Source organism: Periplaneta americana, chromosome 13 (genome assembly GCF_040183065.1).
Source record: "Periplaneta americana isolate PAMFEO1 chromosome 13, P.americana_PAMFEO1_priV1, whole genome shotgun sequence".
NCBI classification, from domain to species: domain Eukaryota; kingdom Metazoa; phylum Arthropoda; class Insecta; order Blattodea; family Blattidae; genus Periplaneta; species Periplaneta americana.
The window spans coordinates 84,980,577-85,000,286 of NC_091129.1; the positions used below are offsets into that span (position 1 = coordinate 84,980,577).

At 36.1% G+C, this 19,710-nt stretch overlaps 1 long non-coding RNA gene across 2 annotated transcripts in view; it reads left to right on the forward strand.

The window, feature by feature from the left end:
* The first annotated feature begins 3,803 nt into the window (after window positions 1–3,803).
* LOC138712070 (uncharacterized) overlaps window positions 3,804–19,710 on the forward strand; it is a 47,977-nt gene continuing 32,070 nt past the window's right edge. The window contains exons 1-3 of one of the 2 annotated variants that reach the window (XR_011335629.1): window positions 3,804–4,505; window positions 10,024–10,099; window positions 12,914–12,944. This is a non-coding gene — a long non-coding RNA (uncharacterized lncRNA). Of the gene's footprint in view, window positions 4,506–8,963; window positions 10,100–12,913; window positions 12,945–19,710 lie in introns of those variants that run through there. The other variant, XR_011335628.1, reaches the window with a different exon arrangement.

Genomic DNA, 19,710 nt, shown 5'->3' on the forward strand with positions numbered 1-19,710 from the left:
TGGAAAAATGTCATCTTCTCCGACGAGGTAATTGTCTCCAATAGCAATGATAGTACTGCCCTAGTTTATTGTATGAATGACCACCGATACGCTTCGCGTGAGGGTCGCGTGTTGGGAGTGGATGTCATACGATGGGGCAGGACTTCTGGAAGGCATCTACGGTCTGTTTACGGCAGAAGTGTACGAACACATTTTGCCAAATGTAATGATCCCTTCCGCCCGAAAACGATATCCAGAAGGAACACTTTTCTTCCAGCAGGATAATCATCCGTTACACATCGCCAACCGGATTCAAAGATGGTTTACGAGGAGGCGTGATGTCGACTGGCCTCCAAATTCACCAGATATGAATCTGTTTCAAAATTTGTGGGCTGCAGTTAAAAGGATCCTACGCTATAATTGGGCAGAACAACCACTCGTTCGGACACCTGAGGAATTGTGGGACAGAGTTCTAGATGCAAGGGAGAAGATGGCCAAGAATTTAGACCTGTTTCATAATCTTGTGGACTCCATGCTACGCATAATGAGGGAAGATGTTAACGCAGGTGGTTTGTGGACAAGATGCTAGTCGCCACCACAGCCTTGTTTTGTTAATATATTAATACATTGTTTGTTTTTGTTAATTTAATTATTTATTTGTGTTTGATATGCGTCCGTTTTTTTAGGATGTGAAACAAATATTTTTGTTTATACAGGCCAGGTCTCACCTATTAATAGCCCACAGGTGATGGGCAATAATATTTTTACAAGGCAGGCATAACGAAGTTTGTTAACAAATGCCATTTCACATTTAAACTAATAAATTAAGTAAAAGTTATAATTAAAAAAAAATAATTTTACCGTACCAGGAGGCAAACTCACAACCTCTGGCACAGATGTCAGACTTCTTACCACTGGGCCACACACTGCTCGTAAGGTTTATTAAATTATAGACGGATGACTTTCAATGAAGAGACACCATAGCAATGCCTTGCACTGGGTTACGTTTACACGAGTGAACCGCGCGATAGAACTTAGGATTTCTATCGACCAAGAGTCGGCCCATTCTTTTTGCCGCTAAGTGTACAACAGTCTCTCCTACTATCACACATCGTCCATAATCGCATAACAAATACGGTACGAAGATATTTAAATGCTATGGATTAGTAGGGAATGGAAGATAATACGCATATATACCAATCGTAACTGAAGTAACCTTCGGTTTTACACCAGAAACTTTAAGCTTAGGAGATTAAAAAATAAACGACAGTGTGTGTGTGGTGTGTGTGGTGTGTGTGTGTGGTGTGTGATGTGTGTGGTGTGTGTGTGTGGTGTGTGTGGTGTATGTGTGTGTGGTGTGTGTGTGTGTGGTGTGTGTGTGTGTGGTGTGTGTGTGTGTGTGTGGTGTGTGTGTGTGGTGTGTGTATGCACTGTAAGGCCGGGTGCACACAGAATCAGACGCGACGCGATGCGGCGCGGCGCGACGCTACGTTTTGCTTTACAACGCCTCGCGACAGCTAGAAACTGTCTGCTCGCGACAACTGTTTTGCTGGCTGTGTGGGTTTGGAAAACTGGCCTAGGCTAGAAAATGGCGTCAATAATAGAGGACTGTCTATATGAAAAATTCTATTGTATTTGCTTATTATTTCCTAAGGATGCAAGCTCCTAAAAATCTATACGATTGAAAGAGTCTTAAAATTAAAATGTACTGCACAAACGTCATTTTTTATGTTATGACTACTTCACGACTCACAATAAAGAAAAATAATATATTAAATCAATAATGAGTGATAGTTTAGAGCAGAGAATTAGTCTTACTACAAATTACACTGGTCAACAGTCATTTTGCGCCAGACATAAAACTAACAAATTCTTACTAATTTGGACTATCTGAATTAAAAAATAACAAGCAAAATGTTCCATCACTTCGGGTTTTCGAGATGCACAATACAATTAATTTTCTATGCATTTTATTTAAAAGTCACCGTATTTCGTGTGTAACTATTTTGTTTTACAAATGTGAAGACCCATTATGTGAAAACAATATTAGTATAACTAGGGCACCATGTTAGAAGCACTTGTAGAAAGGGAAATTATTTTATTGCCCTTCTACGAGTCTATTTCGAGGGAGTGAAACAGGTTCGCGGCATAAATTCACTTGAGTTTACCTGATTTTACTTGAGATGTGCATTTCTTTCACGGTGAGCTTAATTACATTACTGTAGTTTATATTTTGCAATATATCACCATGTCAAAACCACTTCTAGAAGCGTAAATTGTTTTATTGGCCTTTTCGGTTCCATTTGGAGGGGAAGAAACAGGTTCGCTGTATGAAAACGCTTCAGTTTACCAGGATATTTCTGTGGTGTTAGTATTCTGTGTAGGACGTGTAGGCTATTTCTTTAAAGTGTGCTTTAATGATAATATTCGAAGTACGAATGGTTTATATGTGCGAATTTGAAGGTTGTAGCATTGCTTTTTGGAATGCAATTAGGTTACACAAAATTTTACTGCTTTCTGTACGAATTGGACAGTCGCGCTCCAGATATTTTATTTTTATTTTATTTTATTGGGTTATTTTACGACGCTTTTTCACCATCTAGGTTATTTAGCGTCTGAATGATATGAAGGTGATAATGCCGGTGAAATGAGTCCGGAGTCCAGCACCGAAAGTTACCCAGCATTTTCTCGTATTGGGTTGAGGGAAAACCCAGGAAAACACCTCAACCAGGTAACTTGCCCCAACCGGGATTCAAACCCGGGCCACCTGGTTTCGCGGCCAGACGCGCTGACCGTTACTCCACAGGTGTGGACTCGCGCTCGAGATAAACATTATAAAATAAAACGACAATCACTAGAGCCAAAGAAGAAAAATGTTATACATCAACCCCTCGTACCTCAAAGCGAAGTAATTTTACCCCTTTTACACAATAAATTAGGGTTAATGAAGAATTTTGTTAAAGGAATAAATTATAAAACTGAAGCATTTTAAAATATCCAGGAAAATTTCCTGCTGTTAACAATCCGTGGCGCTACACCCCGTGAAGAGCCCAGACCGACCAGCCGGCTGCTGGCCTCACGTCCACATGCCAAAACAGAGGTGGACGTTCATCCAATTAGAATGGAGGTATTGTGTGGTTAGTACGATGATCTCCCCAGTCGTTATATCTGGCTTTCGCAACCGGCTTTCGCTACCTATCGTAGTTCCCCAAGTGCATCACGATGCTAGGTGGGCACCGGTCCCATACACTGGCCGAAATTTCATGAGAAAATTTCTTCCCCCATGAGGACTCGGACCAGCGCTCATTCCTTAACGTTTCCTGCTATTAGTGATTAAAAAATAAAAGAGGGAGTTGTCAATGGACCACAAATTAGAGAAATAATGGACAATCACTTCGAATCTTTGCTGGAAGGAAAAGAGACAGCCGTCTGGATTGCATTCAAGGAGGTTGAATTAATTTTCTGAATAACTGTAGAAGTGAGAACTATGAAGAACTAGTGAAAAATTTACTGTTGGCGTATTAAACTAGGGGTTGTAAAATTTCCCTGAAAATTCATTCCTTCACTCACATCTTGACTTTTTATTCCCCTAGAATTGTGCGATTTCAGTGATGAGCATGATGAGCGCTTCTATCAAGAAATTTCAACTATGGAAAAAAGATACCAAGGACAATGGAGTACCAATATGCTAGCAGACTATTGTTGGACTTTAGCTCGTGATGTACCTGATACCCAGTGTAAAAGAAAATGCAGAAAAAGAAAGCTGTAATCTTCTGAACAGTGAATATTTCGCCTTATTGTCATTTTATAAAACAATATTTTTAATAGATATAAATTCCAAAATTTCTCAAAAACCGTAACCAACAACTGTTTTTATTGTCATATTCGTATTCAGGAGGCTCAAATTATATAGAAAACATACATCACGTGCCTAGCGCAAAAAAAGTTAACATTTATTACGCAGTGTTATTATTATAAATTATTATTCACCTGGTGCTTTCATCTCATTTGCAATTTTTCACATGTTTTCAGAAACCACATTATTCTCGTGATATTGTTTCAAAGATTGTACAGAATGTATCTTTCCTGTACTAAATCAACTAATTTATCCGCATCGAGCTCCATTATGAATAATGTGCCCTACACAACAATAGTATTTTTTTGTAGATAATGAAAGCGTGCAATCATAGCCACTACTAACGCATGCGCAGTACACTGCAGCTATCAGACGGTCTCCTCGCGACGAACTTCTAGCAGTCATTCGATGTCGTCTCTTCGTGTCGCCTTGTGTCTGCTCGCGACCGTCGCGCCGCGTCTGATTCTGTGTGCACCACATCATAAGAAATCAAAGGGAGACAAGTACCACGAGACAAAATGTTGCGTCGCGCCGCGCCGCGTCTGATTCTGTGTGCACCCGCCAGCTTTCTATTAGTAACGACACGTTTACACTTTGATGTTGTTATATCACGTAGGAAAATAATGCAGAATAAAAACTCAAGAAAACTTTCAGTGTTTGCGCCAAGAAGGTTAAAAAAAGTTACAAGTTTTTAATTAATAAACACTGAAACATATAATTTTGTAATATTTTATAAATTAAAAAACTCACAAGTTTTTCATTAATAAACATCCAAATATATAATTTTGTAATCATTTATATATGTTTTAAATGAAGCTAGACGAGTACAAAAAAAATACGCCTATGAATAAGATATAAGTACAGTGCAAATACAGTCAATAGAGTGTACATAAGCCACATGCCAAATATGTTTTAAATTCATGAATGTATAATATTTTGGTACAAGTTTTATTTTGTTAACATTTTCAGGGCCTGGCATGATCCATTTACTACATCTTTAACGCATACTTCTGTCCTCGATAACGTTTACTTAAGGACTAAAATTTCAGAATTTTTCTCCTCTAATAATCATTGTAAATATGTATAACAGATATTATATTCTGTAGGACCAAAAATTAAACTTTACGTAGATTCTTCGCCCAACAGTGCATATTACTGTGGAATCCCGACCACCTAGACATTCAGTTGAGTGTGGTCCTTCTATTATGACCAGTTGAGTTAATATTTGTCGAGCTTGGAGTCAGGCCACAAAGGGAAAACACTAGAGGAGAAGGATTCGATCCGGTGCTGGGAATTGAACTTGGATGTAGTTCAGTGGTTAGAGCACTTGGTACGTAGAACCAAGGACCCCTGTTCGTTCCCCGGCACTGGAGAAAATTTTTCTCCTCTATTAATAAATTTATTCTACTTGCTGAAACTTTATCCACTAAGTGACTTAATCACTCGTAATGAGTGCACCTCTGTACATAGTGTTGAACATTTTGCCACTGTCACATATTCTGTGACACAGTACATGAGGGTAGGTCGCCAAAGGGGAACAGAGAGATAGAACTGAAACTGAGAAGGATTCAATCCGGCATCGAAACTAGAATCCGGTGTGGCTTAGTGGACAAAGCGTCAGCCCGTAAAGCTAAAAACCCGTGTTCGACTCTCGCTGCCGGAGAAAATTTTTCTCCGTTCTACCCATCCTTCAACATATCAAATTGCATGATATTTTATCACAATTTTCGTATTAATGCATAAGGAACAAAATAGGTATTCTCACTGAAGTCAAATTATTATAATCATAATAAAAAAAGACTATATCTCTCAATACCACGAACAATCCTACAGGGAAATTAGTCATTGTGTAATAGAAAAAAATTAATTAGAAGATAATGGCTGCAGTTCTTTATCTCCATGAAGAATATAGCAACGTGATCATTAACTAAATTTAATTAGCACTTACTTTCCATACAGTGGAAATAAGAACAATGGAAGATAATGTGTCATCCTAACGATAATTCAAAACGATGTATATCATTTGAACGGATTTGTTTTTCTGAACACATGTCATGGAGAGAAAAACACGTGAGTTATAGTATATATAAGCAAATGAATATTGAATTCTAACAAAGTCACCCATCGACTACGAAGCGAACAAAGTTCAGGTATGTATTCATTATACAGTTATTCTGCGTTTCTTTATTTCAACCGCTTTGAACAAAATTAGTCAATTATGATAGAACAATAGTCTATAAGTAAGTAATGTCATGATAAATTACACTTCATTATCGAATGCCATCAGGGTCCGAATTTGGAGTATTTTATAACCATAATAATATTATCTTCCTTTTTAACATGTTTTGTCTTCATAAATACAATGTTACATTTCGGTTGTGCATTAACAGACATTTATAAAATTGGCATAAAATATTAATGTTAACTTTACTCCCTTTCATGATTGAAATCTGTTACTGTACCTGATTAGACATATTTTAAAGCACTGGGGATCAACATTACTCTATTCCAAAATAAATTATGAACTCATATGTTTCTCAGAGCTTGATAGATCAGAAGCGGAATTTCATTCTTCTCCAATACACTGTTGGAACAGAATAAGATTCAGTAATTGTACGTTAGGCATGTACTAATTTCCTCATTCAATTCCGTATAGCCTAATATACAAATACGAGTAAAATTGAAACCATTAGCGACGCTGGACTAAACACAAACCTTTCCGACATAACGATCACGCCTTTTAGACTGGTAATGGGTTAAGTTTAGCTTATCTCCTGAGGACTTTGAGTTCTGGTCCTCCCTTGCTGTTCTATCGGGCCACGTCTCTTAAACGCTTCGGCTTGCTAATCGGGGTTTTCAGTATGTAAGAAATTCAACATTCGCTTTCCTATTAAACAGCTTGTGTTTTAAATACTTCCATCTGACCTTCCTTAAAGTATCAATTTCACACCATCCCTTCTGAACTTGCATAACAAATTCTTGGATGACGCCAAAAAATTAATAAAATATACACTGAAAGACGTAATTAACCTGCGTATAGACATCGCTGTAGCAATTATATAAGGTAGTCGCAGAAAGTACACAGGACTAGGAATTTTTAGAACAAAATGAGAAAGCACTAATATAGCAACCAACATCATGACGGTAAAATGCATGTACTTCCCTAAAGTAAATTTACTGTAGTTTATTAAACATTGTAGCAGTTTAAAAACTGAATTGTATAATTGTTGATTGGTATATGAAACCTGCAGAGGATAGTAGATATCAATATGCCGTTTTTAATTTGGTGATCAGACTTGTAAAGAATTTGTTTCGTAATAGACCATAGGGGAGACTGTTGCACCTTGAAACACATTCATCTTTATTTCTTTTTTTAATTTTGGGAAATTAAATTTTTAAATAAAAGAATGATTGAAGTAATTATTGAAAATTCCTTTACAAATTCCTGTACATATGTTCGTGTTTAACAGCTCTATTAAGGATAAAAAAGAAATAAATGAAGGGATATGTAATGTGTTCGAAGATACAACAGATGGAATATAAGTGGAAGTATATCTGTAAAAACTGACAAACTTATTTAAAATGTATCTGCCATCAGAAACCAGAGCAGGCTTCTCTGATTGAGATATTGTTTCCTGGAGAAGCAATAACTGCTTCAACAGCTTTTTTCAAGCCATCCGAATCAATTGGGGGCCTCTTAACTCCAGACTTACTTCGTGACATGATCTTCAAATAAAAGAAAAACAAAAACCGATAGTGTCGTGTAACTTCGAACCATGTTCGAAGGTACAAGAGGGTGCACGTTTAAACAAATATGGCTACCAAAACTAGAGAATCGAATAAAAATTGAAATTAAAGTATGATATTACTCAGTAGATGATAGGAAACACACTGTACTTGATTGATCGACACAAATGAAAACATCAATGAACGAAATATTTAGATTTGGTAATAAAAAAATTGTTTCGTCCACAGAATTCGCACCTTGCAATAAATCAAACCGAAAATACGACCAGAGCTACTAAGCAGATTTCTCTATAATCTACTTACGTTTGAGTCCTCTAGGTAGCAGCAAAAATTAAAAAAAAAAAAAATTGTTCAAAGGCACACTATGCTGAAAGTACAACAGTCTCCCCTATATAACTATTTGTTTCTTTATGCAGGATTCATTATTATTTTCTTAAACAAATCATTTCATAAGAATGGTACTCTTAAATTGTATGACTTGAGGCTTTCCCGGCGTTTGATATAGAATAACTCTTCTCGGGTTCTCAGCCAGGTGAGTTGGAGGCTAGCTCTGCCATCTTCTTCAGTGACGAAGGGATATAGAATAACTCTTCTCGGGTTCTCAGCCAGGTGAGAATCCGAGAAGAGTTATTCTAGTTTAAATAGCTTTTACAATTTTTTTTTTTAATTTCATAATTTACCACACATATATACATATATAGGCTCTAAATTCCTTCTCCGTTAACATTTTCAATTGCATATTGTCATTATTTGTAGTAAATAGTATATTATTTGATTACGCATATTATATTTTTCTTCCTTGCCTCAGTGTTATACCTAACTTCCTTCAGGAGAAACGGCCAATCCCTATCTAGTGTCTTAATGAGTTACTGTACGCCCAAATAATAAGATAACCTATTATCGAACCCGTCTTTATCCACTCGAAAATAATTAAAATATGTACTATCCTTTTCCCTCGAACTATTGAACAGCTTATAAAAATGTTCATTCAAAAATCTCGAGCTTGTAATTTGATGCATAAAAAATAATTCTTTTTAAGTAGTCTTTATCTATTACGAAAGATCATAGTGATATTGCATGCTTCTTCTACAAAATCCTTTGTGATTTGCTTTTAATAATACCAAGTGTGCGCCATTTCAATTGCATTATTTTTATCAACTGTAATTTCATTAGAAGTTTTGATTTATCTAGAGAAAATCAAAACTCGATTGGGATTCAATTTACTATTCTATGATTAGAAGAAAGTAGCCTATATAAAGAGTAGAAGAAATAAAGTATTCTAATGTAATAAAAAATTGAGTTACTAAAATTCTATTTCACTCATATTACCTTCACCAAAACGTTTGAATGGAGCCGTCATTTTCAGTTGATTATCCACAAAGCATGTTCTCTAGTACCGTAATGAATTTGCATTTTTAAATGTTGGCAAAAAAAGAACCAAATACTAGGAAAGTGATAAAAAGAAACAAATGCTAGAGAAGTGATAAAATTGTAGCGATAAACAAACATGATTGGTTGAAACACGCCCTTTTGTACAGTTTTACTTCGTCAAAAGTAAATATGACGTAGTAAAAGTGTAACAGTCAATGCAATTTGGAGTCGATAGTGCGCGCTAAGTCTAATGTAGCATAAAAATTAATCAAACAATAGAAAGAACATAACAATGATTTAAGAAGAAACACACGAAACGAATGTATTAAATAAATATTAAACCAAATATTTAATTTTTCTCAAAAATCAATAGAATATTTCAGAAACCGAAGAAACACATTTTTAGCCAAAACGAGTTCGTGTTTCTGATATTAATACATATATTTGCATACGTAGAAGATATTCACATGAAATAATGTTCTGAGATTCTCTGTCTGCTATGTCTTACACCGTTAGGCAGTTATTGCATTCAAGACTTGCTCTTTGCGAAATAGCTGATACCCATATTCCTCTGTGATGGTATGATTGGCACGTTACGACGACATTTACTAAGCTAAAATCTTTGATTCTTGTTGTAATTTTCTTAGGTTTTCTTTGGAATATATTAAAAAGAAACTTTTTGGTTTAATTTAGGCTGATTTTATTCCAGCATTGTAAATTTCTCCTTCACTAGAGACTATGCCTGCAGCTTTAGAAATTCAAAATAAATAGGAATAGATTGTATTGAACTTTCTGTTCTTTGAGTTCTAAATAAAAGTGTTGTTGTTTGTTGTTTAGTTATATGTCCGAACACAGGTTTAGAACCCAAAAATGACACGAACAACACATTAATTATGAGGCAACTAGGCCAGAAAATAATGGGGTAGATAGGCCAGTTCATTTCTCCCTCCATTGCATACATCGATGACTAGATACATATTACACTAATCAGACTTCAGAAATAAAACTGTATGTATGTATATAAAGTAATGAGTTAAAATATTAAGGGAACTCTTTGTCCTCTTTTTCAGAAACACCTGAAGAGATCACTCCAAAATGTCGGTGACTACGTATTTCACTTTTTTCATCGGGATCTTCGTGATGATGGTAATAACTTTAGATTATCGTATATTCCTCGCAAAAACACCCAAATTTCATTTCGAATTAAGACATACTAGGACTTAGTTTTTACAAAAATATGATCGGAAATCAAGGTTTTTTTTTTTTTTTGGACGAAAATATTCCTTTGGCACTTTGGAAGTTGACAGTAAGAAATTTATTATGTCTCCGTTTCCTTTTGCGTTGCTGAAGCGATTTTCATATAGGTCTGTTCCATAAGTTAGCATTGCATCCTATTTCACAAATGTTGCTTTTTTATAGAAACTATACTTATAGATCTTCAAAATACTCCATGAATTTGTACTCTCTACCAAAATTCAATGAAAATATTCGTACTTGTCCTTGCATATTACCTGAAATCTAGCGTTGGGATATCGTACGTATCTTGAAAATAAAGAGCTAATAAATAGTATGTAAATAAAAAAGTTGAATAAATAAATGTCTGACATTCATAAATGTATTATGCCAAAAGTTATCTAAATATCGTGAATTTCTCAACATTGAAATACCACCAGTGAACCAAGGTCCTTAGGAAGAATTTATGAACTTGATTAAAATAAATGTAATGCGAGTGGAATATTTTATTATAATCTGTGATTTGCATTATTAGAATAAAATTAACTTCGAAACTAGCAGTCCGATTGAGCAGAAAATTTGTACACAGCTTAAACTTAAGTCCCCTAACACACTGTACATACATACGGAAGTGTTCTGCTCACGGGCACGTCTCTCACCGAAACCGACCATTTTCCATGCTTTCCTATTTTCTGCCTTCCTCATTGTGTCCGCATATCTTAGTGTCGTCTATTATCTGGTATCTTCTTCTGCACCGAACTCTTCTCCCGTTCATCATTCTTTTCAATGCATTCTTCAGTGGGTAGTTTCTTCTCAGTCAGTGACCCAACCAATGTATTTTTCTGTTCCTGATCTATTTCAGCGTCATTCTTTCTTCTCCCATTCTTTTCAACACAACTTCATTTCTTATTCTGTATTACCATTTGACATCCTCCATTTTTCTTCATATCCACATTTAAAATGCTTCTAGTGGCTTCTATTCACTTCGTCGTAATATCCATGTTTCATCTCCATACAATGCCATACTCCACACGAAGAACTTCACTAGTATCTTTCTTAGTTCTTTTTCCAGAGATCCGCGGAAGATGCTTCGTGTTCCATTAAAAGCTTTTTTTTGCATTTGGTTACTTCCTTTTGACTTCCTGGCAGCAGCTCATGTTACTGTTTATAGTACACCCCAAGTATTTGAAGCTGTTCACTTGCTCTACTGCCTCATTTAGAATTCGCATGTTTACATTCTTTAGCTTTCTGCCGACAACAATAGTCTTCTTCTTGTTTGCATTTATCTTCATCCCATACTGCTCATAGCTGTGATTTAGCTCCAGTAGCGTATCCCTTAGTATCAGGTCCTCTTCTGCTAACAACACCATATCATAGAAAAATCATATGCACTTTGTTCTTCTTCCACCTTCTATCATCCCTTCCATTTCTGACAACAGTTCTTCACCAAATCTTTCAAGTAGGCATAGATATTGAACAGAGTTGGTGATAAAGGACTCCTCTGTTTGTTTCACTTCCTTGAGATATATCTTCTCCTATCCTGACTTTGACTCGTTGTTTCATATAAAGATTACATAACAGTCTCCTGTCTTTGCAATCCATACATATTTTGGGCAGGATGTCCATCAGTTTGTTCCAATCCACTCTGTCGAAAGCCTTTCCGAGGTCCCCACTTCTTTCTTTTCTTTTTTGGGTAGGTTATTTTACGACGCTGTATCAATATCTCAGGTTATTTAGCGTCCGAATGAAATGAACGTGATAATGCCGGTGAAATGAGTGTGGTGTGCAGCACTGACAGTTACCTAGCATTTGCTCATATTGGGATGAGGGAAAACCACATATAAAACCTCAACCAGGTATCTTGTACCGACCGGGATTCGAACACGTGCCACCTGATGTGGCGGCCAGACGCGCTAACCGCTACTCCATAGGTGCGGACTCTTTCTCCTTCTCTAGACATATTTCGCCGATTGTTTGTTGTAGTCCAATTGTATCCCTCGTACTTTTCCTTTCCTGAAGCCAAACTGCTCTTCTTCCAACTGCCTTTCCATCTTAGAATATAAACGTCGATTCAGTATTCGCAATAGAATTTTCGCCGAGTGCGATATCAGGTTGACAGTCCTGAAATGCATCTAACAAAGAGTTAAAAACATTAAATAAATAAAATTAAAATTGTAAGAGTTTCAAAACTTGGTCCTAGATTCCCTTGAATATTCAGTTTTCAGTTACAATATCTCAGAAGTTTAATAATAAAAAATTCAATTAAGTGTCTTTTATATTTAACCACGTAAGGTAATTGAATATTGTTGGGATGTAGTCAGGCTCATCTTGAAAATGTATTTAATTCAATGATCAGATCAGTGATCTAGCAATATTCAGTTTGTCGATTGACAAGCCACAACTACCTATTCAATAATTTCCTATTTTTACGAAACAATAGCCTACCTCTTAGGCATTTAACCGTAAGTTTGTTATGTTATGTTCTATTACGATACCCGTCATTTCAAATTCCGCTCAGCTTCACAGGATGGGATTCATTTTGAAAATGTCTAGCTACATCACACAGAGCTTACAACAAAATATTTTAAGTGTGAGATTTCTCAATTGCTTTCAGAAATAAATTGTAAGGAATCGTCAATCGTTTCCTGATTATGTAACTTTAGTTCCTTAAGTAGGATTCATATGTTAATAAATATTAACCAGGCTTACGCTCTTTTCTTGTTTCAGTTGTTTGCAGCCCAAATTTCAGTCACGGAAGGTAAGTTTTCAGTCTATTTATGTTAAATAGGAAAGATAAGCATAAAAATAAAAAAAAATACTAACACATTTTTAAATTTCCTCCGTGTTAGACTTTACATATATTGACATAAGCCTTATTTAAAGCTCATTTATGTGTGCCTTTATGGCATTCAAGGATTTTCAAGGTATTGCTTTTGTAGGAAATTTATCTTTTCAAACACCATTAACTCCACTTGTTTGTGCCTTTATAATTTTGATTTCTTTCGAATGTTCTTCTTAGCTAAATCTTACTCCAAGGATTTAACTTTTTAGTAATGTCTTTAAGATATAGTTTTTTGTTTTTACTTAGTTTCACAGGGTTCACTGTGTTTTTCATTTCTTCTATTTGGTATCATCAGGAGAGAATTCATCATTCGTTGTGATCGCAGAGCGTCCGATATATCGTTGTCTCCTGGTTATGTAATTCGGTATTATTTTGACAGGTCTCCCATTGCTTTCCTAACGTATGCCTGTCCATTCTATTTCAATAATCGTATGTATATCATTTACATTCACTTGAAAAAGTTCGTCTCCATTTGTACCGATAGTTGTTTCGTATCCCGAAAACTAACACAAATATATTTTTACTTGTTTACATTTTCCGTTGCCGGTTTCATTTCAAACGTTAATTCATATATAAACGTGCACGTTTGGATTCTCGGATGAATAATGAAAAATTCTCAGAAAACACCGTTTATTTTATTTTTTATTGGGTTATTTTACGACGCTGTATCAACATTTAGGTTATTTAGCGTCTGAATGATATGAAGGTGATAATGCCGGTGAAATGAGTCCGGGTACCCAGCACTGAAAGTTACCCAGCATTTGCTCGTATTGGGTTGAGGCAAAACCCCGGAAAAAACCTCAAGCAGGTAACTTGCCCCGACCGGGATTCGAACCCGGGCCACCTGGTTTCGCGACCAGACGCGCTGACCGTTACTCCACAGGTGTGGACAAAACACTGTTTATGAGCAACACCAAATTTCAAGCAATATTAAGTATTTACGAAATATAATATAAATTGAAATATGAAAAAATAATTACTAACATGAATAAAACTTCATAATACATAAGATTTAATTTAAACAAATTTAAGTAAAGGATCTTGAAGTTGTTTCATTTTAATTTTTGTCAAGTACTTCATTTATGCTCTGGAGGCAAGTCCCCTAAATAAAATTATTTCGTATAAGATATATTCTTAAGTTGGTTGTTTAATGTCTACATTATCTTCAACTTTACATAGCACAGACAGAATTGGTGATAGCATCATGATATTTTGACGAGATAGGACCGAATATTCATGTTACAGTACCTGATTTCCACATTACCTTTGCGTAATATCTCCCATAAGGCCGACCACATAATTAGAACGAAAAGGATTCGAATCAACGCGCAAGCGTAAACTCGCATCAGGAAACCATCCCCTCACAGCTGTGATACGACGTTGCCCCGTGTATTAACAAATCATGCAATGATTTAACTGCATGAAACATACACATAGAGAGACAGTACTGAAAAACGTTATTAGCAATTGACGTTTCACGGTAATGATATAAGGCAGTGGTTTTCAACCATTTTGAGTCCGTGACTTCCATGACGAACAATATAGCTTCCACGGCTCCCCTCTAGGAGATCTTGTAACAACTAGCGACGTTTTCTAAGGGAAGTTTGGAAAGGCTTTTTAAAATGCAATTTTGAAGATAATTTAATAATATTGAATAATCTGTGAAAAATTAAAATAACACATATAGTACATAACAAAATAATGGGTCCAAAGAGCATCAGGAGCTTTTCCTCAGATAAGTGCTTGCATGCAACTATAACGTTCCGACGTGCAAAGCCACCATCGGGGCATGCACCAACACAATCAGCTCAGTCCACTTTATTTTCTGTCATGAAATTGTCCATAATTTCAAACAAATTTTTGTCTGTCGTATATGGATTTATTTCTTTAAAAAAAGATCTTCCACTATTTCTTTACATTTTTCATTAACATATCGCACATAACAAATTAAATAAGCATCTCTGTTGGCACCATCAAGCTGCAAACCAAAATCACTTCTCATTTTTTATACAACTTCTTCTTCTAAATCTTGAATTCGACTACTGATTCTAGTGCTGGACAAAGAAATGGGTAAAAGCTGTTTCGCCATGGAATCTCCAAGCATAGTGGACACCATGTCTATGGCACACGGTAGAATTAGGTCTTCTGCATTCGTATGAGCTTCCTTACATTTTGCTACACCGTAAGCTAATTCTAGAAAGCTAAAAGAGCATGATTCTGTTATCTGCTTAGAAGATGCTATTTCGTGTTCTTTCATTTGACTCAGTTTTCTGGAGAAATATACTCTCACTTTGATCATGTAATTATTATAAACACTTTCTAAATGGCGCTTCAATTTGCTAGATAACATACAAAGTCTACTTTCTAATACAAACAATATGGACACGCTTCATTGTTCACAAAAGTACACGTGAAATCTGATCGTAGTATTTTCTATTGTCATTATCGCTTTACTTGTGCTGAAAAATTTCACATCTTTTACTTACTTACTTACAAATGGCTTTTAAGGAACCCGAAGGTTCATTGCCGCCCTCACATAAGCCCGCCATCGGTCCCTGTTCTGTGCAAGATTAATCCAGTCTCTATCATCATACCCCAACTACCTCTAATCCATTTTAATATTATCCTCCCATCTACGTCTAGGCCTCCCCAAAGGTCTTTTTCCCCAACTAACACTCTATATGCTTTTCTGGATTCGCCCATACGTGCTACATGCCCTGCCCATCTCAAACGTCTGGATTTTAAGTTCCTAATTATGTCAGGTGAAGAATACAATGCGTGCAGTTCTGTGTTGTGTAACTTTCTCCATTCTCCTGTAACTTCATCCTGCTTAGCCCCAAATATTTTCCTAAGCACCTTATTCTCAAACACCCTTAACCTATGTTGCTCTCTGAGAGTGAGAGTCCAAGTTTCACAACCATAAAGAACAACTGGTAATATAACTGTTTTATAAATTGTAACTTTCAGATTTTGGGACAGCAGACTGGATGATAAGAACTTCTCAACCGAATAATAACACGCATTTCCCATATTTATTCTGCGTTTAATTTCATCCCGAGTGTCATTTATATTTGTTACTGTTGCTCCAAGATATTTGAATTTTTCCACCTCTTTGAAGGATAAATCTCCAATTTTTATATTTCCATTTCGTACAATATTCTGGTCACGAGACATAATAATATACTTTGTCTTTTCGGGATTTACTTCCAAACCGATCGCTTTACTTGCTTCAAGTAAAATTTCCGTGTTTTCCCTAATCGTTTGTGTATTTTCTCCTAACATATTCACGTCATCTGCATAGACAAGAAGCTGATGTAACCCGTTCAATTCCAAACCCTGCCTGTTATCCTGAACTTAAAGGTGATAGTGCAACTCCCTGCTTTAGCCCGCAGTGAATTGGAAAAGGATCAGATAGAAACTGACCTATACGGACTCTGCTGTATGTTTCACTGAGACACATTTTAATTAATCGAACTAGTTTCTTGGGAATACCAAATTCAATAAGAATATCATATAATACTTCCCTCTTAACCGAGTCATATGCCTTTTCGAAATCTATGAATAACTGATGTACTGTACTTTTATACTCCCATTTTTTCTCCATTATCTGTCGAATACAAAAAATCTGATCAATAGTCGATCTATTACGCCGAAAACCGCACTGATGATCCCCAATAATTTCATCTACGTACGGAGTTAATCTTCTCAAAAGAATATTGGACAAAATTTTGTACGACGTCAACAAAAGTGATATTCCTCGAAAGTTACCACAGTTGGTTTTGTCCCCCTTTTTAAAAATAGGTACAATTATGGACTCCTTCCATTGTTCTGGTACAATTTCCTTTTCCCAAATAGAAAGTACAAGTTTATAAATTTCGCTATATAATGCACTTCCACCCTCTTGTATTAATTCTGCTGTAATTTGATCGATACCTGGAGACTTGTACTTTTTCAGATTTTCTATCGCAACTTCGACTTCATAAAGTGTGGGTTCGGGTATAAATGGCTCAGCAGTTTGTATTTCAAATTCGTCCCGATCATTTCTATTTGGCCTATGTACATTTAGTAGTTGCGCAAAATAGTTTTTCCATCTGTTTAGGATTGATGGAGAGTCTGCAAGCAAGTCACCATTCTCATCCTTAATCACGTTTACCCTTGGCTGATATCCGTTCTTAAATCCTTTATACCCTTATATAAATCTCGAATGTTTTTATTCTTACTATTTGTTTCTACCTCATTCAGTTTTTCCTTCAAGTAATCTCTCTTTTTATTCCTAAGTGTACGACTTGCTTCCCGTCTTTCATTGAAATAATTATCTCTCTTCTCCTCAATTGGATCCTGTAAGAATTTCAATTTTGCCTGTTTCCTTCTTTCTACTACCATGCAACAATCTTCATCAAACCACGGTTTCTTTTTCTTAGTTTCATAATAACCTATGCTCTGCTCAGCTGCAATTTTGATACTATCTCTGATATTTTCCCACACGCTATTAACATCTAATTCTTTCTCAACTTCGTCGGAACTTTCTAAAGTGGCAAACCTATTCGAAATTTCGACCTGATAATTCTGTTTAGCTGCCTCGTCCTTTAATTTCAAAATATTGAATTTAGTAATATTAACTTGTTGCTCTACTCGCTTGGCTACTGATAATCTTTCTCTTAATTCTCCAATCACCAAATAATGGTCAGAATTACAGTCTGCACCCCTGAAAGTTCGAATAACTACTAAACTAGTATGTCTCCGTTTATCTATCAAATGTGATCTATTTGGTTGTGTGTCAATCCATCTGGAGAAGTCCAAGTATATTTATGTATATCCTTATGGGGAATGTTGTACTTTTGACAATTAAATTTTTCGATGTGGCAAAGTTGACTAATCTAAATCCATTGTCGCTACTAATTGCGTGTAGGCTCTCTTTTCTAATAGTTGGTCTAAAAATATCCTCCCGTCCTACTTTACCGTTGAAATCCCCCAATAAAATTTTCATGTGATATCTAGGGAACTGATCAAAAGTATGTTCCAATTCCTCATAAAAGCTGTCCTTTATATGGTCGTCTTTCTCTTCTGTAGGGGCGTGAGCATTTATAACTATGATGTCGCACCATCTACCCTTAAGTACTAAATATGATAACCTGTCACTGATAAATTCGACCTTTTTTACTGCTGATTTTATTCTTTTATGAACAAAGAATCCTGTTCCTAATAGGTGATTATTGTTTCCTTCCCCATAATACAACAAGTAATCTCCTATTTGTGACATGCCATTCCCATCTAACCTAACCTCTTGTACTCCCACAAAGTCTATTCTATATCTAGCTAGTTCTTTTGCTACTAATGTTACCCCTCCTGTTTATAAAGACTAGTTACGTTCCAAGTGCCAAATCTCAAAACCTTATTCCTTTGCTGTGGTCGTGCCAGAGAATCAGTCCTATTCTGAGGCTTATTGTAGGGATTCGTAACAAGCTGTTTTTTACGGTGATGGGTTGTTAGCCCTTCGCCCAACCCCCAAGCTGGAGGACCACGCCTTATCGGCTGTCCACGACTGCTTATTCAATATACTCGCAGCTACACTCCTCACATCTTTTACTACCACTTTCAAATTTGAAAACTTCTCCATAAATTATTAACTTCATAACAAAGTCACAATATAATAGAACTTGTTGAAAATATAACAATCACTCCAACTGCTAAGCGTAACAATGCGATAGTTCGGCTTCGAGGTTATGGATACTTAAGTAGGCTGACCAACATCTAAAGTGGAATTCCTCCTAGGTCACGCAGGTTGACCAACACCAAAAATGAAATTACCCACAACCATCATCTTTACCACTAACTACGAAAAAAAAAATCCACGCCGCTCCAACCGATCCATCGTGGTTGTTCGAGGCGCCGCGGAGCGCTGACTAAATACCACTGTCGTAAAGATATCAGGTAGTAAGGATCGCGTTATAAAACAAATATAATTTACTCTGAAAATTCCCTATAATAAAACATTATAGTAATCAGAACTATTTGTGAATTCTTATGACAAGATAACGACATAACATTTGCAACGTGAACAATTCCGAGACAATAACTTCCCGAATAAACTGGGATTTAAATCAATCAATCTGACATCTCAGTATCGGTGTGGAATGAAGCTACGATATTCACCTAACCTTCGTGAAGTGCCGTTACTTGCGAAGGGTCTCTCAGACACCTTATTATTCAATGGCGATAATGTCGACACGGCGAAAGATTTCACCCTGGGCAGTACAAAATATTTCTTGGTGAAGATCTTAGCAGACATTCTCCACTAGCCGTTTCAAAGGTCTTCATTGCAATCTTCTTCCTCTTTGTCTGTTATTCAACATTAATTGTGGGATTCTATTGTCATTCATTCTTGATACATTTTGTAGTAAAAAGATTTCGACATTGCCCAGTAGGCCCTACTTGTTTTAAAAGTCTTCCTGATCGTTTGCTTCTTCTTCATCTGTAACTCAACATTCATTTTGGAATTCTAATGTCGTTCACTCTTGAAACATGTTGCAGCCAACAGCGTTCGACATTTTCCAGTAGTCGTTTTAAAGGTCTTTCTGGTCGTTTGCTTCCTCTTCAGCTGTAATTCAACATTCATTTTGGAACTCCGATATAATTTATTCTTGAACCATGTTCCGGCCAATAGCTTTGGACATTATCCTCT